This window comes from Cuculus canorus, chromosome 1, assembly GCF_017976375.1.
Source record: "Cuculus canorus isolate bCucCan1 chromosome 1, bCucCan1.pri, whole genome shotgun sequence".
NCBI lineage: Eukaryota > Metazoa > Chordata > Aves > Cuculiformes > Cuculidae > Cuculus > Cuculus canorus.
In genome coordinates, this window is record NC_071401.1 from 180580560 (window position 1) to 180607762 (window position 27203).

Below are 27203 nucleotides of genomic sequence, written 5' to 3' on the forward strand. Positions count from 1 at the left end.
TTAATAAAGAAGTATGCCAGAATTTAACTGGAAGATATTTTTAAGAATTAAGCATCCCTTTAAGTACCCTTAAAGACAGGATTTTCAAGATTCAACTGTAGCCTTTGGTAATCTGATTTGTTTTGTGGGTGCTGCCTTCTTTAGTCACTCGGTTTTGTTCCTGAAGTGGTGACTTCTTTTGAAAGTCTGACACATAAAGGACACTCATGGATAGGAGAATCGTTCCCTTGATGTGAAAACGTTAACCTTATTCCTACAGCTAAGATGCTCACTGCCGAGTTTTAGGAACAAAGCACTCCAATAAATGCACACAAAATTGCTGGATGGTTGGACTGAGGTAGGAAGATGCATATGGTTCAAACAACTGACTCTGGAACACTTTCCAAATATCAGATTAAGCTGCAACTGAAGCCTCATCCTTGGGAATACAGTCCACAGGAGCTAGCACACTTTCAGGCTTTGGCTGCAGCCAGGAGCTGTGAATTACCAAAAGGTTTTGGGTGTAGCTGCAGTTTGCTAACCTGAGAAGAAATTATGTCTAACACCAAAAACCGAAACTGTGGAAATAATTTTTTTTTTTTTTTAACAGCCGGGTATAAACCTGTTGGACCTCTTGCCTTCATACAAATGTCCAAGCCTACGGATAGTACTTCTTTTCTTTACAAATAATTTATTCTAAAAAGTACCAGTTTTCTGGGTCACTTATGCTTGTCTACTGCTTTGCTTCTTACACAATGTGTAAAATAACTGACAGACTGAAGTGCAGTGCTGTGATATCCGCTTGTGTTGATGGTGCATCACCCTAAATTTCTCTGGTTCCCCTCTTAGCTGTATTGGCTGTGTAGCTGTAGCAGTAGGAAAAAAAAACCAACAAATTTTGATGTTGAAGGCAAGTGACAAGTGGTATGCAATTAGTATTTCATCATTTACTTGATTATAGTTTTGTATGAATTTGCAAAACAAGTTACTTTGCTGCCCCTGTATCACAGACCCCTAATTCACACCTACAAGGCAGTATCTCTGCTGCCTTAAAAATACATATTCTGAGGCTGTGTCCCTGCAGCCCTCATAAATAAACCTAAAAAGGGAGCTTGTTTATTTAGTGTTTGACTAGCGTAAAACTCCTGTATCTAACCATATTGTTAACATCCATGATCTGCTTTCAATTTACTTCCCAAATCCATGAATTCTGCACAAGTGCTTGTGGGCGGAAAGATGACTACTTAATACGTGCTAATTTGTGTGTATGACATAGAAATGGTTTATAAAAAACCAGCTCCATCCTCCAACCCTGAATATTGACAAAACTTCCAGAATGCCCAGAATGTTGTTACAGATGTATAAATGTCATAAAACTGAACGTAATTTTGCATCTTTAATGTGGTTCCTGTGTCTGTGTACCAAAGGAAGACATTGCCCAAAACCAGCTGTAACTGTTGTTTGGTTACTAAATATATTTTCCTAAGTGTAAGCATTTTTTTGCTTAAGGAGGAGAGCTAGAAAATAACACTGCTCTTTTAGTGTTACAAAGTCATAGCTCAACTTTAGTGTTGAAAACAACATTTTGGGGGAGAGAGAACAGAATCCATTCTGTTTTCTTCTGTGCAACAGAACCTTGTTTGTGCTCGTCACAAAAGCCAGGTTCTAGCAGATGAATTTCTGCTCAGGCAGAGTAATAAGTAATGCATGCGTGCCCCGTGAAGACTTGATGGGGCAAGTGTATCGGAGGCCTTGTTCAGCCCTACCACAAGAAGCTCATTTACTCCTCCTCTACCAACCGAGGCACCTTGTCTGTTCTGAGTGAGGCTGGAGCAGTACATCTGGAAGTGATGCTTCCCACTGCAGCATAGCTCGTAGCAGAGATGCTTCTACACAACTGTCTAGTGTGGGATGAGAAAGTACCACGTCTGGAAAAGGAAAGTAGAAGCAACAGAACAAACTAAAGAGAAAAGTTTGCCTGTCGGGAAGATTTCTGTCAGCCTTAATGAAATATTTCTGCAGGTCCCTATGTCTTAAGTTTTGCTCTGAGGAAATCAGAAGGGGGAAAATACAAATAAATGAGCACAAGATAAAGGAAAAGTTGAACTTCAGATCCTGGTGGGACATGTGAAGACTCACTGTTTTATAGTCAGGAGAACATTTCCATAACGCAGCCTGCTTTTTGACTTGCCTGCCTCCTACATGCTATCCCATATAACCCGTAACCCCCAGATGGGTACCTGGGCAGTCTGCACATCAGGGCAAGGAAGGTGGGAATCTCCGAGTGAAATTCACAGCGGACAGTGCTCTGAGTCATACAAGGCAGCTGCAGGAAAGGCTGAAAAGGCAATGTTGCCTGAACGATAGCCCTTCTTTGTGTTGTCATGCCCTGTTATTTTGCCATTCAGGGCCCTGAACTTTCTTTTGGAGATGGTGTTTGTATGGTTTGTTTCATAACAGCAGCAGGTGTTCTCATCTATGGTTTGAAACATGGCAGCAAAGGGGAGGGGATTTTTTCTCACTTGATAACTGAAATATTATGGTATTCTAAGTAGCTTCTAGACTTTCCCTGGGCCTAAGCCATCAGTCACCTCCAAGGACCACAACCTAAGCACTTGGTTTTAGTTGGCCTGGAGTAGGACCACAGTGACACTTTGCAGAACAGAGGTAAAAGACTGGCTGGAGCAGTGGGAAAAGTGGGCAGCCCTGTGAGTTGGATGCCTGTTAAGGAAAGGGAAGGTCTTTGTCTGTTGCTGCTCTAAAGCTGATTGGGCATTTTACCTCGTTACAGTTTAATGGTCAGCTGCTCACGGGATGCCTGGTTTTAGGAGGTTGGTTAGGCTAAGGAAATACACCAAGCTTTTCAGCCCGACTGTGGCAGTTGTTATTTTAACAAAAGGTATCTCAGGAGCCTAAGGAATGTTACTGGCACCTTATCAATTTTAATTCCTCAGAAGCTAAACGCGGATTTGGAAAGTTGCAGTCTTTGATTTAGGTGCCTAAACTTTAGCACCACCTTACAGGTCAGATGCCAAACCTTCCAGAAGTTATGAGCTGTTCACAGGACTCACGCAGCTACTTGTTTATGTATGTTTGTGATACTGCTCCCTGGGTTATACTTTGAAAGTCTTAAAACTTTCCTCACCTTTGGCTAAATAAGACTTTCATATATGCGACTAGTGGTTGGGAACCAGGACCCAAGATGTCAGCATGGCACATTCTCCAAACCTGTCCACACAAAATAGGAAAAGAATCCAGAAAGCTGTATATACGTATAGATGCCAAATATAATGTAAAAAAATTCTACCATGCTTTTCCAACACAGAAACTGAGTCAAAGATTTGCACAGCTTCTCCCCCCCCCTCCCCGCCCCCATTAAAGAACTCAGACTGGTACAGTATAATGTTTCACATTTTGGTCAGTACAGTTCAGGGCACCACTCATTCCAACTCTAGCATGACAACTTTGAGCAACATGCTTTGTTTTTCTTTTCTCCAGCAACTCTTAATAATTTTATTTTTTTAATGCTGGTTATAATGCTATCACGTGTATTGGATAACTTAAAAATGAAATTGCACTCAAACATGTATAAAACCGTAGGCAGTGCAAACTCTTGAGATGATCAGCAAATTTTTGAACACAAGTTTTCTACCAAACTTTCCTAATTGGGTGTAATGTCCTGGCTGTTTCTCAAAGCAGAGGAAGCGTCATGGGATTTATTTCAATCAAATGAATGTTAAACACCTTTCTCACCACTTCAGAAACCTTATCTCTTAATGTCTATTCTAAGAGCTTAGTTGGCTATGAGAGCTTAGTTGACTACAGAGAAGGTGGAGAAGTTAATTATTTTTTTCAGAATAACACGAAAATAACATGTTAGCCAAAGAAATGCCGTAAGTGTTTATTGCCTGCAGGATAATCCCATATTTTATGAGACAGCCTTACGGCTTCAGAGTAAACGAGTTTCTTTTGACATGTCAACAAGCTAAAAGTGGAAACTTCCTTCTGAATATCAACAGCTACTTGTAGGATACAGCAAACTGAGTTTCTCTGGGTGCAGAAATTGGGAAACGGGATTTGTAGGAGCATATTAAACTGCCATCTTCCATCTCACAGTAGTACTGGGAAATGCATACTGCTAATTACATTATAAGGACTGTGAGTACTTGCAAAATGTCAGGCTGAAGAAAGGCAAAAAAGCTGTGAATTTCCACAGTAGAAGAGAAATAACCTAAAAGTTGACTTTTAATGACAAGCACTCCACTCAGAAACCCATTTGGATCAATACTTACTAAACCACATCTGCCTTAAAATAGGAACTCTGCTAAAATAATTATAAACTTGATGTTTTTCGTGGCAAAGTTCTGTGAGAATCCCTGCTTGCATGTTCTCACTTCGAGCCACTGAAACATAGAGAACACCAGCACCCTAAAAATCCCAAGGAAAACAGGTCTTCCTTCTTGATTCTGTGGTAATGTGGCAAACAGGCATTTGCAAACCCTTTAACAGAAGAATTTGGAAAGAGCTGATGTCTGATAGGAGCTCTCGCATAGAGAATATCACAAAAGCAAGTACCATGTCACATAGAGTAATATAAAATCATAGTATGATTCCACTGTTTGTTTCTTGAAATTTTAAGAGTCATCGGGGTAGCATTAGGGCATTACAGCTTCTTCCCAGATATTCCAAAGAGTGATTTTTATTTCAAGACGCAGCACTGCTGAAGGATGGGTATACGAAATGGAATAATTTGACTCCTACAGCTGGCGAGGTAGGAGCTCTAAGGATCTTTTTGTGGGGGTGTTGTGGCTGTCTTTTTTCTTTTCTTTTTTTTTTTTTTTTTTTTTTTTTTGTGGTTCAGTTGTGGTTTGTTGTTTTTAAATTTAAATTTCTCGGTATGTGTTTGCGTTTCATGAATGTAGCTTCCTGAGGCCAAGAAGTACTGTAAGGCGTTTTGAAGAGCAACTCCTTGGGGTCATCAGGTGCCAGAAGAAACCCTTGGGCCTTGCAGGGTCCAGCCAGGCAAGTGGCAAAGAATGGACACGTCTGTGAAGGCCATGGGCAATCTGACACCCATCGCTCGTGAGGTTCAAACGGCGCAGGAAAACCCGTGCTGCCACGGCGACAAGATGTGTAGGCTAAGGAAAAAAAAAAAAAAAAGAAAGTTGCCAGCTCTCATTAAGATTTATTATACGTCTGAACTTCTGTAGTCCCAAAGCTTAACGACAGATGGTGGTGTAACTCCACCAATTTTGTAACGTCTCCATTCGCTTTGATGTTGTAATACAGCTGCTCCTCGATTTGACTTCGGTTAAAACCAGCATTTTCTGCTCTTTCCAAACTGTCTCGGGAGCTGTGCACGGGGAGGAAGGGGAACGAACCTATTTATAAGAGGATTCTGTTTGTTTTCTTGTTGGCTTTTCTAAACAATCCTAACGGAAAATGGCAATGTGATAGACACCTAACGCTGCCAGCTGCGCGGAGAAAGTACATTAAATTAATTAAAAGAAGACGGTTTCGTAGAGGTTTATCTGAAGCGAGAAATACAATTGTGCAGATGAAATCTCGAACCGTAAACAGGAACGAATAAAATGCACCAGCCTTTCTCATTAGAAAGCCGAGTTATATTTTATCCGTAATCACCATTGTAAAAAACAAAACAAAAAAAACCCCCAGAAAATAATTAAGAGTCGGGAAAGTGTTTGTTTAGCTCTAATTTTGCATGGGACCGGCGAGCAGCAGCCGAGCCATCGAAGCAGCCAAGAGCCGCACAATTCCCAGCCAGGCAGAAAGGCTGTCGGATCGAGGGGGGGATTTCACATCTCCTCGGAACAAAGCGCAGCCCGGGAGCGGGGCCGGCAGCGCTGCGAGCACCCGCGGGGGACCCCGGCCCGACGGCGCGGGGCCGGCCCGGGCATCGCCGCTCCCGTCCGCACCCGTCCGGGGCGAAGCGACGAAGGGACGCAGTGAGCGGTGCCCGGAGCCTCCCCCAGCGAGTGCGCGGCGGGGCAGCGGCGCTCGGATTGCTCCCGGGGCAGAGCCGCTGCCCGCCGCCCCCGCCGCAGCCCGCGGGGCCCGATTTCGTTTGCGGGGCGGCGGCCCCCGAGCGGTGTCCCCCTCCCCCGCGCCGCCGTCCCGCGGGGTGCGGAGCCGCGGAGGGCGGCCGCCCAAGGAAACTTTGTCCCTGGCGGGCGCGGGGTGCGAGTCGAGCGACCCCCGCAGCCGTTTGCGCTCGCAACGCGCCGCGGGAGCGAACGGTTCCCCGGTCACCCGTGCGGTGATGGGGCGGGGGGGGGGGAAACGCGAGACAAAAGAGTGGCGAGTAGCAAATAAATATATTTTACGACCACCCATCGGCAGCGCCGCGCCCCCGCGGCGGCGGCGAGCCTGCCCCGGCGCTGAACTTTCACCTCGCGAACCCGGGCGCGCCCCATTGGCGGCCCGCGCCCCGCACCGGCCCCGCCGCCTCCGGAGGGTGCGGGGCGGCCCGCGCCGGGGGCCCCGCCGAGCCGCCGGGGGTGCGGGCGGCTCCGCCCCCGCGGGAGCGGCTCCCCCGGTGCCGAGCGGCCGGCGGGGCCCCCGCGGGGCTGACCGAGCCCCTGGGGGCGAGCGGCGCGGTGGCGAGCGGACGGCGTCGCTGGGAACGGGCAGCGACAAAGTTTGCGGGCTTCAAAATTTCGTTTAATAAACGCGGTGGCTGCGGATTCCGAGTGGCGGGTTTGGTGACGGGCGAGCGCGGGGACCCCCATTTAGAGTCACCCGAAAACCCCGCGCTGGGACGAAACAATGAGCCCCCCGTGCGCTGCCGCCCGCGTCCAAGCGTGTCCTTCCCACCCAAATACATCCCCTGGCGTCCATTCCACCGGGAACCGCGGCGGGGGCACAGGACCGGCTTCTCCCCCTTGTAGCCACAACGCCGGCAGCTCTCCCCGCCGTTCTCCCACTCGGGAATCACTCGGAAGTGTTTTTCCCCGGGGGAGGGGCAGCCGCGGCCGCCGCCAGGCGAGCGGAGAGTTCCTGCACCTTGCTTCCAAACGTCGGGAGCGGGGGAGGGGGAAGAGAAAAAGAAAAGTTTCGGGGCCCACTTGTCCCTCCTCTGCAAAGTCGGCGCCGGCGGCCAGGCTCGCCCTGCCGGGCCGGGCGCCCCCCACGCGTGTCCCCGGGGCCGGGGCCGCGGCACCCCGCGGGCTGCCGGCGAGCTGCAGGCAGCCGGCACGGCCGGCACAACGCGCCGCTTTGTTTTCTGCCCGTCTGCTAAACTCGTTGTGTCTAACGGAGCCGGCGGAGAGGAGCGGGAGGGGGGGTGTGAGGGGGCGGGGAGGGAGAGCAAACAACTTCCCCGACGGTTTGTTGACACAGCAGGTGGACCCGCGGCCCCGCGCTGCGGCGGGACCGGCCGGGGGCGGCGCGGAGCGGAGCGGGCCCGGCCCGCCGCACTTCTTATTTTTCTTGTTGCCATCCCCCGCTCCGCCGCTCCCCCCCACCCCCACCCCCCCCGCATTATTAGCACTTCTGTGCAGGCCACTTCGCGATCATGTGAGGGCTCCCTCCTCACTCCCCTTTCTCCAAAGGAGCCGGTGTGTGCAGCGGAGGGGTTTTTCTTTTTTTCTTTTCTCCTCCCCCCCCCCCCCTTCTTCTTTTTTTTTTTTTTTCCCTGCATTCCCAACAAAACACATACACACAGGCTCCACACTCCGCACACGGGCGGACCCGCACGCCGGGGGAGGGAGCGCCAGGCAGCGCCAGCCGGCGGGAGGCACGGCCGCCGCTCCGCGCCCGCGGACAGAGGGGCCCCGCGCCGGCCCCCGGCTCCGCCCGCGGGGACTTTGCATGTGCGCGCGGCTCCGCTGGCCCTTTCTCTCGGCGTCAGCTCGCCGGGACGCCCCGCACGGTGTCTCCTCCCGGTAAGTGCTACCCCCTCACCCCCCAGCGTCCCTCTCCCCCGCATCCCCATCCCCTCCTCCCTCCGCTCCCCGGTGCGACTTGCTGCTTCCCCCGCTCCCCCCCCACCCCCCGCCGCCACTGACTTGCTGCCGCCGCGGGAAAGTTTGGCGGCTGCCGCGGGAGTGACATGTGTCAGCTCTCCCGGCACCCGGGGGCACCGAAAATGCGGGCGGGGGGGGGGTGGGGGGAAGGCGGAGGGGGAAGCGCTCGGCGGCGGCTTCTGCCCCGGCCGAAGTTTGGGCTGTGCCTGCCTGGCCCTGCGGGACGCACCGGAGCGGGGCGGCGGCTCCCCCACCCCAAACCTGCGGGGCCACCCTCCCGCCGCCCCCCCGCGGGCTCCAACAACCTGTAGCCTCAGTGCGAGGCGGGGAGGGCTCGGGGCCGGGCTTCCGAGGGAGCGTGTGCCGGGGAGGCTCGCCTCCCCCTCTTTAGTTTGTTGGTTTTGGGGGGTTGTGGTTTTTTTTTTTTTCCTTTTCCCTCTCTTTTATGTTTTTTTTTTTTTTTCTCTTTTTTTCTGTTTTTCTCCGAGACCTCCCCAGCAGACAGCCCGGGTGAGGAAACGTGTCACGTTTCTCCTTTGTGTGCTGCCCGCCCGCCTGCCCGCGGGCGAGGCGCACCCGCTGCCGGCCGCCCCCTCGGAGCGCCCCGGGACGCCCCCCCCGCCCTGGGAGCGCGGGGCTCCCGCGGGGCTCCCGCGGGGCTCCCGGCGCGACTCGGCCCCGCACCCCCCGCGCTCCCGCTCCCCCTCCAAAATACAAAACCAAGGAAAAAAAAAAAAAGCCTAAACCCAAGAATTAATAAATGATGATGTTAGAGCTTCAGAGTTGCAGAGGCGGCCTCCGTAGCGGGTGCGTGGGGGGCTTTCCTTGAAATTAAAGAGGAGTGCGGGACCTGGAAAGTTTTGAAAGTTGAATTTGGTGGATCGGGGCGAGGGAGCGAGCCCGGGGCGGCGAGGCGTGCCGGGGCTTTGCGTTGCCAGCCGGGAGAGCCGCGGCACGGAGCGCAGGGAAGGAAGGGCGAGCGCGGGTGCCTTCCCGAGAGAGGGGTGCGCGGGCTGCGCCGCTCTCGGGCTGCCGTGACCTCCTGGAAAGCCTTTTGCCACCCTCCCGAACCTGCCCGGCCAAGGTAAAGGCGGCCCGTGAGGCGGCTCTGCTCTCTTTCCCGCAGTCCGGCGCGTGTCAGGTTCAGGCAGCTGCGGGCCCGTGTCCTGGGATGGGGATCCTGTCCTGGGATGGACCCGCAATGTCCTGGGATGGGGATTCTGATGGAGCGCAGGGCAAAGCCGGGGCTGCGGGCAGGAGAACATTCCTTCAGAGTTTGCGGGGCTAGTCCGGACAGAAAGCGGGATGCTGAGGTGTCCTCGGGGGAAAATAACCTTAGAGGCAACCACCCGAAATTCGTAGCATCCTCACCTGTACCTTAAAGAGCACAGAGCTGCAGACGAAAGAACAGTACGCTCTTACCTGGGAATCGCTTCCCTTTTCCAGAAGCCTTATTTGTTTATGTACTTTTCTTACAGAGAGAAACACAAAAGTTCCCTTTCCAAAGAGGATTTCCCCTCGTCTTTTCTCCACCTAAAAGCCCCCACCCAAAACTCACTGAAGTCAGTGGGAATCTTTCCATTGACATCAGTAGGAATCCCTCCACTGACTCAATGGGTTTGGATCAGGCCCCTGGAAATTTCATTACAAATGTGGGACTCGGAAGCTGTGCACGGTGCCTGTATGCATACGTTAATTCATGGGGGAAAAAAGAAGTCAAAGTTTAAGAGATTTTGACAGGTTTAGGCTTTTTTTTTTTTTTCTGTGCTAGGTAATTTAAAACCATTAAGGAAAAACATTACTGCTAGTAATATTACTCTAAAGAAAATATGATTAATTATTAAATCAGTTTCTCTAATGCTACACTAAATCCTTTTGAGTGAGATATGGATTTTAGTGTTCAAATTAGTATTTATTTTTAATTTAAGATTTTTCCTGACTGTAATAATTTGATTGTATTAAATATAGATATTGAAAGGACCCCTGTTTTGCAGTAATTTGCTATTTTAATGCAGTTCTTAGAAAACGGTAGTGTTCTGTGGCGTTTTTGTATACTTAAATCATTCGTTTAACTACTCAAGAGTAGTGGATTACTAAACGGTGGAGGGAGAGGAAAGGGTGCTTCAAATACAACGTTTCCAAAACACATATAGTAACTTTCATGCCAATTGATGGGTCACTTAGTGACATACAAAAGATACATAATTAGGCATTCTAATTTATGTTGTTCAGAAGTAGCACCTGAAATACACAGCTTCATGTGAGGCCTTGTGGGTGCAGGCTGTAAGATTTAACAGTAACCAAACTAGGAAGCTCCAACAGAATCAATTGTATAAATATTTGGGTATTTCTTTGGTTTTAGTTTAACCTCAGTGATTCCTACCTTTTGTCACGAGATCATTGCTACGGTGAAGTATTTATAATGTTTGGGAGGAAAAAACCTAAATGTTTCATAGCTTTCTGTCTAGTGGAGATTTGTGTGAAGTTAACAGAGTCTGTAGGGAACAGCCAAATGAGAGTTTTTCAAATATGAGGAAAAGAAGTGTGTCGAGTTCAGGATATTTTAATTAGTGAATACATGGTATTGTTTTAAAGCTGTGCCAGGGTTTGTACAATAGTCAGGTGTTGGGTTTCATATGGTTCTGAAGTGACTTACTGTTTTTGAGTAATCATCTGTTGCTTATACATATTTTGAATGCATTCTGTTATAGAACGCGTCAAAACTAACATTTTAAAATTAAAGATGTATTTGCTTAGAAACATTCCTGTCAGACTCCAATATATTTTTAGAAAACTTCTTGTTGGATCCAAATGTATTTAAAAAAATTACTGTAGCGTAAGCTGCTTTTTTCCCTGGACTTATTTATGTGAGCTAGAATAAGCTTTTTAAATTCTGAGGAATATACCTGATTCAGCATTGCATGCACAAGAGTTATTCAAGGCTAGTGGGCTGAAAACAATAGAAAACTTCTGAGATGTGATCCGTGTTGTGGCAGTGTTTTGCTATGTGTCATTGAAAGTGTCACTTAACCTCCTTGTTTTTCATCATCAAAAGTTGAGGGCTGGTATTTATCTATCTTTCTGATAGGGTGATTAATTAATATTTCTTGAACACCCAAGTACTCTTTTGTTCCATTTCTATTTTTACCAGGTTTATTTTGGAGAAATTAAATTCTGATGATGGTTGTAAAAGAATGGTTCATGGGAATTGTCATGTTTTTTTTCTTTGTGAGTCAGATCGTGAAGAGGTCACTGGCTCAGAGGAATTGAAAATGATTTAGGACATAGGTCACTGAGAAGTACCCATGGAATGATTTTGACCGGAGAATATTGCAAATCACGGTCAAACTGAAAAATGCTATCAACTTTGTTGCAAAATAATAATTTTCGGTACACTCGAACTGATTGCTCTTTTAAATTTTGTGACAGCTAGTGGGTCTAGAAGTAATGCAAATTATCTAATTTTTTTTTCACAGCCACAGTAGCATACCTCTCAACTAATCCTTATTAGAAGGAATACTTGTCATTTAGATTCCCGTTCCCTGTCCTGTTTTGACTTGAGGTCTTTCTTGATTGTGTGTGTAAATTAGTGGCACCAGAAAAACTGAATAATGAAGACAGAATTATAGAAAAGGTTAGCTGTAGTAAACTAACCTCTTAAATTAAACTTAATCTTAAAATTCCAATTATATAGTTCATTGTTAGTTGCTTAGAGGTTTTCTTCCACCTTTTGCTCCATCACAGAACGAGCACGCTTACTTTATTGGTATCATTTCCAAGGGTAATTTTAAACTTAAATTTCAAAACTTCTAGATTTGCATAAAACCAAGAAGCAGTCCCACAATTGTCATTTAACCCTGATTTTTTTTTTCTCCTTTCTGAGGCTTTCAGTAGTTTAATCACACATGACTTTTTAAAATCCTCAAAGATGATTACTACAAATTATAAGAGGCATCTATTCTTTGACCCAAGATTTGCATCTGTTTTGGCTTTTCTGCCCTTTCTTTGCCCCCGTTTCTGCTAGGTTTGCGTTTTAAGGGCAAGACTATGTTTTATGTCAGAAAGCTGGATTTGAAAGTGCCAGCAATAGCTTGCCTATGCTGTCATCACTGAAGTAGCTGAAAATAATCTCTTTAATGAACAGTTGCTATGATGTTTATTGGTTCACCAAAGTGGAGTTTGAGATGGTGTTAAAAAGTAAAGTTTGAACTCTGAAGAGTGAGTTATGTGTGGAATTGTGTTTAATATCATGATTTCAGTTCCTGTTCTAAGGAAAATGAAATTAAAATGTTAAGCACATCGTGTTATACTATTAATTAAGTCTTTTTAGTCAATTGTAGAGGTTGTTGGTGAGGGGGAATAAGAACATTGTCGGCTTAACTTTTTATCTGTTTAATTAGTTATTTCTTCTTCCTGCAAATACTGATCACATGACTGTGGCTGGAAAGAGTTTTTCTGCAGTTTGTTTCTTATTTAAGTACGTACGTTAGCCAGGCTGGCTGCTGAGAGTAGAGCTGATTCCCTTGGATACCGCGAGCTGTATGTTTGCCGTGCTTCATGTGTGGATCTCTCTGCTTGCTGTGGCTGTAGGTAACAGAGATGACTTTCTAATTAATCAGGCTGTGCGAGGGAACAACAGGCAGATAGGTTGAACGGATGGGCAGCACATTCATTCAAGGGACACTTTCTGTCCTGCCTACCACCCTGCTGCTGTGTGATGGCCCTTCTGGGGTGGAACGAGTGATTACAGATCTCTGTCATGAACCTCAGGCCCTTCTTTGGGGTTCACAGGCTGGCTTCGGCTTACATGTGGAGTTTACTTGTTTACCAAGAGACTTCCATCTTCTCCCTCCTCCCTGTGGGCAGCAGGTACTGAGAGCAGGTGGTGGGGTGTCTCTGTTTTGAGAAGTTTCCAGCGCATTGGTGGCTGCAGGGTCCACAGAAATGCTGCAGGTCCTTTTCTTGGTGAGATGGTCCTTTCGGCCTCTGCTGTGCATCAGACCATGTCTGCAAATTACAACAAAATAAATATTTCTAGACATTTCTGATTGCGGTCCTGTTTTGGCTGGTTTGCCTCTGGGATGTTGTGAGGACAACTGAGATTCCAGCAGGCCTGTGCCAACCTTGTCCTTGTGGGAAATATCCTTTACTATTAGGCCCCGCATTGGAAATTCATTTGAAGAGTGGCATTTTGAGGCTGGGTGGTACATCATAATATAACTAGAAAGTTGTTGGGTTTTTCTGAGCACATTATTTCTTTGGATAAGTATTTACATTTTGATGAAAAAATTTCTATACCTTTTATGACCGATGTTTTCTTAAAAGAAGATACACAATCCTATTAGAATAATTTAATTTTTCTCTTGTAACGTGATGTGTATTTTGCAATTTTGTTCAGAATTTCTCTCCTACGTAAATTTAAATACTCTTATTCAATTATCCATCTTCCTTATTTTGACCTAAACCAACGTAATACATATTTAAAACTATTAATAATGTATTTGATCTAAGTTGAATTTTTGTATTTGAAATACTTTGACAAATTCTGTTTTTGACACATGTATATGTTAAAACCATGTGGTCTTGGTGCATATTACCACTGTAATTTTTGTGATCTGTCCTTTGAGGGAAGGAAGGAGAATGGCTGTACAAGTGTAGCATATGCATTGCTTCTCTGATAGGACCAAACTGGGTAATTCGGTCTGCAAAGTAGGAAACCTGTCATCAGAGAAACATTCTCAGAGTCGCCAAGTTACTTCAGGCACAATACCATGCTAAGGATCTACTAGGTGTTGATTTTTAATTTGCCCAGGAATGGTAAAGGTAATTTAAGAGGTGAATATCCCCAAACACCATTTAACCTTTGCTATTTTGTCAGTGCTAAGTCTTTGTGTAAAAATGTTACTCTCAATTGCGTTGTTGATTTCTCTTTTCACAACTCTCACTGTTCATGTCGAGGAGGCACATTGTTCTCCTGGAGTTTAACCCACCTAGTAAAACAAGTTGTAGGTAGGACCTGTGCAATAAAACCTGTAGATGACATTTAACTGCTTGGAAATCAGATCAGAAACTGTCAGGTTTTACTATTAACAAAATCTTAAGAGTTAGTGGTGGGAAGTCACTAAGGGCTTTGGAAAGGAGAGGGACAACACACAAACAATGGAGAGTTGGGGAGTGCTGTGGAAAGAGGCCAGAGAAAACATGTGGCTGGGCAGGAGCCAGGGAAGGAGCGGGCAGCGCGGCTGGAGATGGGCAGCCGCTCAGAGAACAGGGGCTGGAGTTCTCAGGAGAAAGGAGGGTGTGACTTTTATCTGATACCCGATATGTGAAATAAATTTTTCACTTTCACTTTATTTTATGGGAAGGCATAATTAACTTCTCGCACACCAGCGTTACACATGCAGTCAGGCACAGATGTGGCAGGCACAGGTGTTGTGCCAGTTTACGCTGACCACAGTCGAGTACCATAGAGTGGTGTTTTCTAAATAGTAGGTCTTGTTAATTCCGGTATGTGTCTTTGGAAACTTCTTTATTAGTTATTGCATTGCAAGTTGATTTTTAGTTACTGTAAATCAAAATATCCCTTTTTCAATGTAGCAGAGGAGGGACAGAGCTCTTTTCAAGATTAAGGAAGGGGGGGAAGTCTATAGAAAGCAGAAGCTAGTATCTTTTAGAGTCTAAAACAAAGTAATTGAAATATTTATGATTCAAGGAGCTTCTCTGTGAGAGAACAGAGACAAGCTTGTGGTTTCATTAGAGTACTAACAGTATTCTCATGACCTAAAAATGAAAACACAAAAACCTAATGCAGTCAGGTGTGCACAAACTGCAGAGATCTGCGTAGCTGGTGAACGGTTGTGCTTTTCCCTTCTGTCAACATGTTTTCATCTTTGTAGAAGAACATACTTAATTCAATAAGGAATAAATTATTATTATGTTTACAGCACAGTGAATGTAAGAGGAAGGGTACTGAGTACTCCTTGATATGTGGTAAAAATAATTCTTCATTGAAAATCAATTAGTAGAATATATGGGTGCTACAACTGTAGAAGTATTAAGATGATACTTTGCTAAAGATCATGAAATGCCTTCACGCAGAATTCACTCAGACTCATTTGTTACCAGTCTTGAATGCATTTAAATTACTTTTAATGTTGTGATGATGCCTGTAAATTGTTCTCAGTACACAATAACTGTCAGCGTACGTGAAAGAATACGTATGGATTCGACAGATAACTATATTGACTATATGGAAGAAGTTTTACACAGTGTCATAAATCCTTGCACAATCTTTTGCTTAAGAAAAGGAATTAAGCATATTGTGACAGAAACTTTGACATATTTGGTATTTAATTCTATTTTAAGTGACTGACATCTTGTAAAAGAGTTAATGATGCATTTAGTGTTGGACGTAGTGACCATTTTTTTTCTCGGGCCTCTGTTTATTATCGACCAGGAAAGGGTGTGAAGTACACCTGAGCAACCAGAAATGTGTATCTTGTGAACTGCGGTAGGGCAACCTTGTAATAATGTTAGTTCAGGGTTGTTTAGGTTTAGTACCTGAGAGCCAAATGATGCTTTCAAGTCACAGAGTAGCAAGGAGAATGGTAAAACTGCCAAAATATTTGTATATAGCTGCAGAACACTGCTAGACAGGGAAGTTGATGATTGCTCAAAGATTTCTCCTGCGGAAACGGTGCAGCTTTGAGAGCAGTGTGTGCCTATGCCTGCACCCACACGTGTCTGCACAACGGTGCAAGGATCCTGTGTCCCTCCACAGGTTTCCAGGAAGGAGGCTACAGCCTTCGGAAGGAAGATGGATATATCAGGTGAATTTACTGTATCTCAGGTTATGAGATGGAAAACATCCTAAAAAAGAGTGCAGTCCGTAAAGACAAGAATGTTCAATCCTTTAGGAAAACAGCAAATGTGCTCAAAGAGTGAGATTCTCCTGAGCAGGAATTCACTCTGCTGGAGAATAGCTTCACAATGTACGAGAGGTATTTTAAGGGTTGTGATAGGAAAAGCTGCCTTTCCAAAACCTTCTTGAAAAAATAAGGGGAAAGTGCTTCCAGGCTGGGTTTAAATTGATTTCCAGACTAAGCATAACTTCCGGCATCAATATCTTGCTGTGCCCCAGCAGCTGGGAGGCCCCTGGGGTGGCTGTGGGGCCTGGGGAAGCTTGGACTGGCAGTAGGTTCTGGAATCACAAATGGAAGTAGCTTGATCCACCAGGAAGTGCCTGCAGCCCAGCAGGAGTCCCTGCTCAGGCTGATCTTCCTGCCTCCGTGGCATGCAGGTGCCCTTCTTGTGTCTTCACCTGTTTTCACACTTCAGGAGAGGATGTACTTGAGAGGGTTGCCAAATATTTCTTCCAAAAATCTCTCTAAAGACCTTCAGCCCTCTCCCAAATTTTCTGAAATTGATGTAAAGACTCCTTGTTTTGGCTTAGGCATTGAGATTGGTTGGTGCTTTAGACATGTTTGTATGTTCAGGTGCGAACGCTTCTTCTGAGGTTGAGAAGTTACTCACTACTTAGCTGCTCTTCCAAGCTACCTGGACCAGGGTTGGTGATGTATGTATTTAAGAGAAATCCAAGTGTTTTCAGTTTTTTTTTCAATTCAGGCCCTTACAGCAACTACTGATAGGCTCTGAGCAAGTTGGCACTAATATGAAAACCCAATATTTTACTTTTTCATAGTATTTAAATAATTTGAAGATTTTGCTTCCATTTATTCAGTAAATGAGTCTTATAATAGTACAGCAGGTAGGTACATCATTGGTGACGATCCGAAGACATACAAGAAAGACAATCCTTACAAGATTTTAAGGATTTTCTTTTAAATTAGCCATGTCCAGTCTAATCAGCCAAGCATAACATATCTTGTGCCCTAGCTGGAGAGTGTTGTATACTGCATGGTAAGTGGTGTGGTACATGTGCAGCAAGTCTGGCATTTCCCAGGAATTTCAGGCTTGCAACATAGTGGATGAACACCAGTAGCTGGCTACATGCTCCTTTAGAAAGGTTTTGGCTACAGGTTGGACCTTGCTCTCTTCCTCCTCCTTCATTGGTTGTTGCATCAGAGGAGAGTTACTGTAAAGCCTGAGAAGGGTGGTGGATGGAGCAAACTATATGATAACTTGACCGGTCCTCTTGATTTGCAGTCTGGGAACTTGTACCTTAAATCTTTCTGTTACTCAGTAGAAGAATACATTTTTATTATTCAGTTATGTATAGAAATGGAACCTACTGTCCTGGACTTAAATAGAGTGGTGGTTCAACCTCTGTTTCAGTGTATATCTTCAGTAACTTGAACTAAATTTTGAACTTAAACTATCAGCCTGATTAGACATAGGCGCCTGTACATTTTGTTAATCAGTAGTGCTGATATCAAAACCTCTGTACTGGTGTATCATCTAGATAGAGTTTTATAAATAACTCCTCTTTATCCAGTGACTGCCATGTGGGTCTTTGTTGTTACCACTGTATTAATACCAGAATAGGGAAGACAGCATTTTTTTAAGTCATTGTTAGGTATGCAATTTTGCTCCAAATTCAGTTATCAACAAAATTTCATTTAGCTGAATTTCTCTACATCTAAGTCACAGATGAGTGGGAGCAGAATGTGACCATAGACTATTAAAAATATCTTTTTCATTATCACCTGAAATATTACCATAATTGGAACTAAGGAGTCTGCAGCTGCATAATATTTATGTTGCAATCCAAACTGACACAGCCTGGAATGTTTCGGCAGCAAAACAAGACACAGACCTGAGCCTCGTGCCACATGCTGAGGGAGGAGTGAGCTGCTCCTCTTGGAGGCCTCCTCCAGTGAAGAAGTCCTCCTGCTTTGCTTTTTTCTCAGAGGCATAGGGAGAGATGGCGAGGTGCGTGCTCACAACCTGGCTGCAGAGAGCGGTGGCTCGTGGCATTCATTCATAGGTGCCACTTTGGGTCAGGCTGCAAGGATGGCTGCTTTGTTAAGCTGGGGCGCTGTTGTAAGAGATTGCTCCTTCTTTGAGGCCTTCCGATTGGGATGGGCTCTTGTTTTGTTTCTTTTTATTCTGAACACTTCGGTGTTCTTCTTGTCAAGGGGCATGTAGAAGAAATGCTCTTAATATATTTACTTTCCTTTGATGGACGGAAACAGTGAGTCACCATCCAGTGTCGCCTTTACTGCTCAGATCGCTGTAGGCACAGTGAAAATAATGTTTTGCTCTGCTGCTACCCTGGTAGGCTCCGCAACAGCTGATGAACTTGATCTTGGCCTTCACTGACAAACACGGTACGGTATATTTGCCCATGACTGACACACTTAGATCTATGGCCAAGAGATATCTGGTCAGCTCTTCAAGCCTTTACCTTTAGCATTAGCTTTAACCACTCAGGGCTCAGCTGCTTGTGGCATTTAAAGCATGGCAAGGGGTTTTATAGCAGAGATTTGACTCAGCAAGACTTGTGCTAACTCTTGCTGAAGATATGAAATACAATTTGTAGCTTATAATTGCTGTCTAATATGATCTTGGACCCTTACTTAAAATCCATTTAACTGATACTGTACTTTCTTTATAAGGTTATTATTGGGAGCTAACCTTTTCTTGTGTTGTGGTTAAATGTACAATGTAATAAGGGTGTTTCTTAATGTGTTTAAGAGTTGGAAGATGTGTTAGAGGTAACCTTTATGCAGAGAGTTTTATATAGTTGTAGTAAGAAGAGTGATATTAAAATCCTGAACATTAGTTCTATCTGAATGTAATTTGTTCCCTGCGTTTTGTGTGTGCCTGCTAGCAGAAGATGGTACAGCATATTGAGAAAATCTGTTTTGTTCTCCGATGTCTTTCTTACCAATAATTATTAACCTAGTGCAAATTACTGTCTCCAGAAAGTTTTTCTATTTCTGATGCATACAAAAATTTAAAAAATATGTTGGATACAATAGATGAATCACAGTGCTTTCTTTCTCTACTACATTTCAAGGAGAATGACCTACACCCAAGATTTTAGACACAAAATTGAAAGCCTCATAGAAATCTTTACTTTCTTGTTTAGCTGTTGATAAATAGGCATGGGTCATGTCTACTGGACATCTGTAGGGATTACTAGGTCATAATAGATTAATTTTTATTAATAACAAATGCAATACGTTTGCTTGTATCTGTGGATATTAGTTTGTCTTTCTTTGGTTGCCTTGTAGAAATTAAGTATTTCTCTTTTTTTTTTCTTCAACCAAATACTTAAGCTTATATGTAGAATTTGGTGTATAGGGAAAGGATTTCAGAACTTGTCTTCCTGTGCCCTTCTTAAAACTGCTCTAAACAGCGGTGAAGGCAATGAAGTTTCATAGCAGAAAGGAGGTCAAGGGAAAAAAAACAACTGAGTGCTTAAGTAGAGAAAGATGATGAGTGTCATAAGTGTGGTGGACAGTCTTCGCTGGGGTTCCTATTTTCTTTTTCCTCTGTTAGTATTAAGAGTTCTTGTTCCATGGGTTTTTTTTCTGTTTTCCCCTTTAGCCCAGTTTTTAATTTCTGTTTCCTTTTGCCTCAAGGGGGCATTGTGGGTTGAAGAGTGAGAGCAGGCTTTGCACAGGATAGACCATCAGCCTAAAACTGAAAAATACTTATTTTTCTTATGTTCAGTAAATTGTTGCCAGGGATCAGCACAGTCATAGGGATGTAATGGGCGAGAATGGCCTTAAGAGAAACAAATATTTTTCATCTTAAGTAGGTGGGGAGAGGGGCAGCAGTCACAGATCATGAAGTTGAAGTTAACTGCTTTTAACATTATGAAGAATGATGATGATGTAGACCAAGTGCCATCCTAAAATTTATAATTCTTGGCTCAGGTGTAGACTTCTTGTGGAACTTCATGATAGAGTTGCTTAATCTCAGTGCAGTAAAGATAAATTCATTAATGGTTATGAGTTGTTGATATAATTCAATAGAGAATGCCAGTAAATTGCTTTCTGAAGCTCAGTCACCGTAAACTCTGCTCTTCCAATTTAATCTATCTACCGCTTCCCATTCACTTGCCAAAAGGGTTTAGAGACTGAGAAATCAGCCCTTCTCTGGGCACAGTAGCTATAAGAACTAGGTTGATTGCTATAAAGGGAGATCCTAGGATGAGGACTAGAAGTATTTCCTCAATGTAAGTGAAGAATGTATGGACAAAGGAGAGCAGAAACAGTTTTTGTGTTGCCTGTCATGTTAAGAGGTTATTGTGTTTCTCAATAACTGCCTGGATTCTGCAGTAGTTTGTGACAGCCCTGACACTTACACAGAAGAAAAATTAGGAAGCTAATGATCTGATGAAAAAGATATTGTCCTTATGAGAAAAATCAGTTAAGTCCATTTCTTTTGGTGGTGTTGCAGTATTGCTCACATCTGGCTTTTTGGTTGATCTAAACAAAGGTTATCATCCTCTTGGTAGACAGTACATTTTCCTTGTGAATTATTTCAATGTGTGCAGAAATTGTTTCTGAGAGTAATTAGATATGGCTGAAATCAGCCTTTTGCACAAAGGATAGTATAACTGCATGAGAAAGGTGTTCTCTACACTTTAAACATGGGGTCTTAGAAATAGAAATGTAGAGGAAAATATGTTCTTTAGGAAATTGTCAGTGCATTTTCTTGGTAGTTTGTTTCTTCATGCAGAGTATTCCTCTGCACTGTTTTCTGGTAATTTGTTTTATATTATATCAAGGTATAACTGTAGCGTAATTTTATAAGCTCTAAAATGGCTTGAATCAAGATGGAGATGGGCAAGAAATATGATAGCATAGTTGAAAGAGGCAGAGGTGCTGGATTCAGTCTCTCTGATGCTGCTTCTCACACTTTATTCAGGGACTTAAATGTGCTGTGCCAGAGATCTGAGGAGGGGCCAGAACTCCTGTGCCAGTGCACTGTTACGGGTAAGCTTCATACTTGGCCTCCCCAAGGATGCTTTGTGCACTTCTCTACCCATGGTCTAGGCTCACCAGAAAAGCTGCCAAAAACTTCCTCCCTGGTCTCTTCTGCAGGCTGGAAGAGACTCTTCTGGTATAAGTGTACAGAGATTTTCCCTCTTCTCGGACTTGGGTACTCACTAGCCCAGTCTGGATTGCTTCTCAGTGTTCCCCAAACCTTTGTTTTACCACTGACCAGAAATTGCAGCCCGGGATTGGAGACAGTCTGGTTTATTCCTTGAAGTAAAAGGTACAGGACTGCAGATGGCTGCAGACCACAAGGCTGGGATGAAGGCTTCTGTGTCTGCGCATGAGACTGTGACTACTGGTGCCTCATGTGCAACAGCACTTGCCATGTATTTCTTCATCTCCACCAGGACAGCCCCATTCATTACAATTATTGGGAAATAAGGAATGTGAATGGGAAAGGCATGTGAAAAGCTAGTAGAGAATCATCTTACAATAGCAAACTTCAGTGTTTCTTTTGGCCAGCGTGTTTGACAGTTTTTGAAAGCCTAGTAGATGAGCTGAAGGGACATCAAGCCAACCAGATGGAACAGTTTCTCTGGGCTTTGCTGCAAATTATCTCTTACTCTTCCTCCTTGTGCAGCGTCGAAGTCAGGTACTGAGTAAGTACTTGTGTACTCCCCTTGTGTTGCTGTTCTTGATTTTATTTCAAGTTGACTGTGCCATGCATATCCAGTAAAAGAAAAGTGAATGAAAAAAAATGAGTAATTAAGTTGATCTGTAAAACTGTTTCTAGAATCATAGAATAATTTAGATTAGCAAAGACCTGTAAGATCATTGAGTTCAATCCTTAACCTAACACTGCCAAGTCCACTACTAACCCATGTCCCTAAGCACCACGTCTAGTTGAATTACCCCCGAAAACTTTTGCTGTAATTATGGAAGGAATGGAATGGTTTCCTTGGAAAACAGCTGTAAGAGTATTATGGCATTTCCTATAGTGTATCTACAGGCTTAATGTGGATGTGATGTTTGGAAGGTGAAATCCTATTATTGCTGAAGTACATCAACTATATTTCCTTATTGCAAAGCCTTCTGTGCATTTTGAGTACAGTGATAGTTGTTTCCACTGTTCTATTTGTTGCAGAAGATCTGAGAGAAAGTAAAGTAACTAGTACGTAAGTGTTCATAATTTATCCTGGAATTTTCTAATGCTTTAAAGGAAATTCTTTAAGTTAAATTTATTTCACATATGTGTGTATCTTGTAATAAGGTCTCTGTAAACCAGCTAATAAATATACAGTTTCCACTTCTACCATCCCTTTTCCCACAAAATCTGTTTCGCATAAATGAAAATAGTGCTTTTTGATTTCTGCTTGGCAAATCTGAAGTAGTTGCAGCAAATACAGTTTTAGCAGACTTCATAGAAATGAAGAACAAAATCCAACTCTTGGCAGTACTGTGGATCAAGGTGTAAAATGTACTTTTGACTTGACGAGTTTGATTATTGCAATGCGACATCAAAGGCATTGCTTCTTCTGCAACTGTAAATTTCATTTAAGACCTGTGGTTTTGTTGTTTGTGGAAAGAAGTTAAAAAAAATATAGCAACATAAATATATTGTAACTACATAAGCAATGTTTCTGTCTTTGGGTTGCAATTTTAAGAGTTTGAAGTCTTTTAAAGTTCAGTATACTTGAAATAAAAAGAGCCATTTATGGGACCATTTGCAAAGTTTTAATTTGTTTTAAGCCTTGCTGTTGATCTAGAGCTTTTGCTCGTTTAAGGTTGATTAATTGCTTTTGCCACCTTTGTTTGCAGTTCAGTATAATCTCATGCAGACTATTGTATGTTTTATTTAGTTTAAGCTTCTTTTGATGGCTATATGTTTGTATGGGATGTTAAATTTGACCAGTAGTAACTTAAGTATTTAAATTAAAAAATAAGATTCAAAATAATAACAAAAGGCTACAAACTGAAACAAATACTAGGCAGTGCAAGTTTATTTCACAAAGCATAATTTCTGCACCTGCTGTAGACTCCATTGTGGAAGCTCTTGCTTTTATATGATTTTATTTATTTAGAAAGAGAAAAGATCATCCTATTTTCATTGAAGTATCTAATGGAAACAAGAATAATAGGCCTATCTCTTACATTGAATATTGTTAAAATGCGTATGCCTTCCCTGGTAATTGCTATTCATTAAGGCTCAGTGCTTGTTCTTTAAAGGAGGTAACTCTCTGTTATCTTACCTGTAAATTGGATGGATGAATGTTGGCATTAAAGTCACTTCATACAAAATGTAAAATACAATTTGGGTACGTAATCTAGGAGACCTGTGGCACACTGGCTTTACCGCATTACCTTTTGGAAAACACATACCACACTGGATGCTTGGGTAAAAGACATTAGTACAGTGTGACACTCACTACAAAGGATTAGCCTCTTAGTGAGAGTTGACTTGGTTAACTTAGCCCAAGTAGGAGCCCATGGTTTCCACACACAAAGTGGAACCCAGTCATACCTGATGATGCTAAGAAAGACGCTATCACTGTTCTTGTTTGAAAGTGCTCAACTGTGCTCCTCTTAGAAGTAGAAACTGGGGGGGCCCTGGTGCTTTGCATTGCTCTGCTGTCTTGCAAATAATTGTGTAGTTGACAAAAAAGCTATGTTGTCACTGTGTATGGATTTGTCTGTGTAAAGGAAAACACTTAATAGAATGTTAGAATAGTTTGGGTTGGAAGGGACCTTAAAGATGATCTAGTTCCAAAGCCCCCTGCCATGGGCAGCAGCATCCCACTAGATCGTAATCTGCCTGCTGGGTAGGCAGCATACACATTTTCACATGCATACATAATGGGCAGACAGGAGAGTTCTGAAATCTTAAAACAGGCCCGATGGAAAATATGTTCAAATTAAATAAAAGAAAAAAACCAACAGGAAGAAATAAATAAATATAATCCTGCTGATAATGAAAGGATGAAGAGGAGAGGGGAAGTTCTCTGTGGTTTTTGAACTTCTGGGATTATGATGCATTTTCTTTGCGATAGAACTGTCAGAAAATACAAAGGTTATATCTATGCAGACAGCTTAACTTGCTTCTACCTCTCTAAAGTGCTTTAACTCATTTCATGTTCAGCTGTAAAAATGCAGGTCTTGGAAAAACTAGAGCATTAGAGCTGTAGCTGTAGCCCTCCTGGATGACCAGGACAGAGCTTTGACTGAGGGCTGTGGCGAGGCACGCGATGCCCTGCACAGCGGCAGTGGCTTGTCAGGGCTGAGGTGCTAAGCAGACATGTCCCTGTAATCGTGCTGTGACATTCTTACTTCTGGAAGCCAGAATATGGGTCAAAGAAACCTTCCTCTGCCGTAATCCTTTCTAATCTTTTCTTTTGGAAGTTTTCAAGTGCTAATTCTGAGGAGTTTGGCTCTGAGATTTTTCTGTTTCCTTTTGTTTGCTTGTACTTTTTCAGTTTCCTTTCCTCTAGTGCTTATTTAAAGTGGATCCCAGTAGTGGAGAGGGTGATTCTGAAAAAGTATTTCATCAAAGAAGGAGGGTTCTAAAACTTATGCCTAACTGCAAGGGTACTGCAAAGGGAAGAAGCTGCATAAAATACAGTGGTAGTACAAGAAACCATCACATTTTCACTAGAATCATTGTACAGTGGAAAGTGCTTCATGTCAGCTGAAATGTCAGATGTATCAGGAAAAAAGTTAAAGTGGAACCTGATTTCTGTAAGGCTAAAGATTCAAGTAATTTGCTTAGGGATGCAGTAGAAAATCAATCTTATGCTTGAAAGAGAGAATAGTAGCCTTCAAGTCTCACCTCATGTTTTGTAGCTGATTGCCTGTTTTTACTACCTCCCCCCCTTTTCCTTCAGTACTTACTAATGCCCTTTGGTTAACTCCATTATACCTTTGAAAAACTTCTTGCAGAGCTCAGCTGCTTTGGCTTGTTTGCTGGGTAAGCCTCACTGATATTATTATAATTAATAGGATGTGTAAAAACTTCCTGAACCAAGTGTTACGGAACTGTAACTTGTTCTGCAGCATGCAAGATTTGAGTCCTCTCTAGCTGAGGTGCGTTGGAGACAGGGCTGGACCTGCAGTGATCTTCTGTGCTGTGTGGGAGGTTGGTTTGGTAAGAGAGCAATTGGGCTTGTGAAAGAGTCAGAGGGATGGAAAACAAAGTCTGTTTACAGTTTGGAAGTATATTTCTAATTTGCTATTTTGATTTTTATACCACAGGGATAAAAATGTGAGACAAGTATGCGCTGTATTTTTAGATACTGAAAATCTTTGAAGATGTGATTCATAAGTGAGAGTTGAAACTCCCTCATAGTTGTGTTACATAGTAACAAGTTTTCTTTCTTTGGCACCTGCCTTTGTTGACTGGTATTGTTTCATTTCCTCCAACAACTTTTAGGATTTTTTTTTTTTTTTAGTAATAAGGAAGCAATACAAAATAAAATAATAAGAGTTGAAGAGAACAGTCTGATATTTTTAAAGGATTTCTTTTTTTTTGTAATTTGGAAGTGCCATGAGTGTTTGCAATTTACTAGTGCTGTGAAAGTAAAATACGATACTAATTAAAAATTAAAAAAGTGGAAAGGAAATGTCAATAGGTAGAACACAAAACAAGTACATAAGAAGAGAAGAAGTGACATGGAGCAATTGGAGTAATATGTGAGTCCTGACCAAATAAAGTATTTAAGAACAGTCAAATACGGGGGGCACCATCTAGAGATATTATTGCTGGCTGTGCTTGCAATATTGGGGTCTGTATCCAGAGCGGAAAGTTGTGACTCTGAAAAAGACATGTATTTGTGCAAGCTAATCAGATGAATGTGGACATATTTAAGCTAGCACTTTATAACCTTGGGTGTATAAAGATATATTTTAAATAGGTATAACAAGGCAAGGTGTTTCTGCCTAAATTCCTTCCTTTCATTTTTTTGGTGTCAACATTCTTTTTTAATAGTTTCTTAAAAAGCTATATGGAGGAGAGAATATATGGAGAAGAGAAACTTGGTAATAAAGGATTGTCAGTCTACCTTATGAGGGCATAACAAAGTCCATTAGGAATAGAGATGTTTTTAACACTGTGAGTAGTTATTCAGAAGAAGATAATATTAAAGAATTGAGAGCAGACTTAAGTGGGAAACTTTACGTTATAATTTTTGGGTTTGACCACTGCTTTTTCTTTTGAAAGAAGCAGGAAGGCACTTAGTGTGCTTGTTGGCATATTAGTATTCATTCATTCCATGTCTGTCCTTTTTCAGTGTTTTAGAGCACTGAACATAGAATTATATCATGGCTTGGGTCAAAAGGGACCTTAAACTAGTTCCAACCCCCATGCCATAGGCAGTGACACTTTCCACTAGATTAGGTGCTGTGCACCCACAGAACCACTGCAAGTCTGAACATAGAAGTAGGACCATTTAAATAGAGGGTAAAGGCAACAGGTAGCAACAGGCAAAGGAAGAAAAGAAAAGAAAAGAAAAGAAAAGAAAAGAAAAGAAAAGAAAAGAAAAGAAAAGAAAAGAAAAGAAAAGAAAAGAAAAGAAAAGAAAAGAAAAGAAAGGCGTTATTATAGCATATCAGCAAATAATTTGTTTTAAAATTTTCCATAGGTCTTGTGTCAAAGCTGTTTGAAAGAGGTTCACAGATGTGTGAGGTGTCAACCTGGATAAAAAGCCTGAAGACACTTAATTGAAAAAATAGCACATAGATGATGGAAGCTGGCAGCCTGCACCTAAAGGAGAAGAGAGTTTACCTCTAGGTATGGAATGAGAGATGATAGGTAGGCTTTGACATAGAAGATAACTGATTAATATGTAATGGGATACTGGATTTATGTCAGTGGAACAAGATTGCATTTGTCAAGGTTAGAACAAAAGATAGGAACAAGATCTGAAATGAGAGGGATGGGAGTATAATAGCACTACAGTTGGAGAAGAGAGATATACTTTAAAGATAATATTTGTAAAGATATTACATTATTTACGTGTAAGTCTTTTGTAACTATGCAAATGTATAGGGCCTAGATACTTGTGTCTGAAGACTGAGATGTGTACATTGAATATGATGCCCCAGATGTTGGCCTAAATGAATAGTAAGGTTTCCCAAGAAAGGAGGAAAAAGAAGGGCTTATTAGTTCTGTAGATAAGACTATACACTATCTTTTAACTGTACAAAACCGTGGTCCAGCTCACAGCAGCGATGTGATGGTATTGATGGGGGCAAATAATCTGCTCCAGGTGAGTGGTGTGCTGCTGAAGTCCAGAATTTTTATGAGGTCCTCTTTTACCAGTTGTCTTGTGGAAGA

At 43.0% G+C, this 27203-nt stretch overlaps 1 protein-coding gene across 6 annotated transcripts in view; it reads left to right on the forward strand.

The window, feature by feature from the left end:
* The first annotated feature begins 7646 nt into the window (after window positions 1–7646).
* Window positions 7647–27203, forward strand: part of FOXP2 (forkhead box P2) — a 417066-nt gene continuing 397509 nt past the window's right edge. For all 6 annotated transcript variants that reach the window (XM_054072236.1, XM_054072282.1, XM_054072226.1 and 3 more), the window contains exon 1: window positions 7647–7883. The gene's annotated coding sequence lies outside the window, so the exon portion shown is untranslated. The remainder of the gene's footprint in view (window positions 7884–27203) is intronic.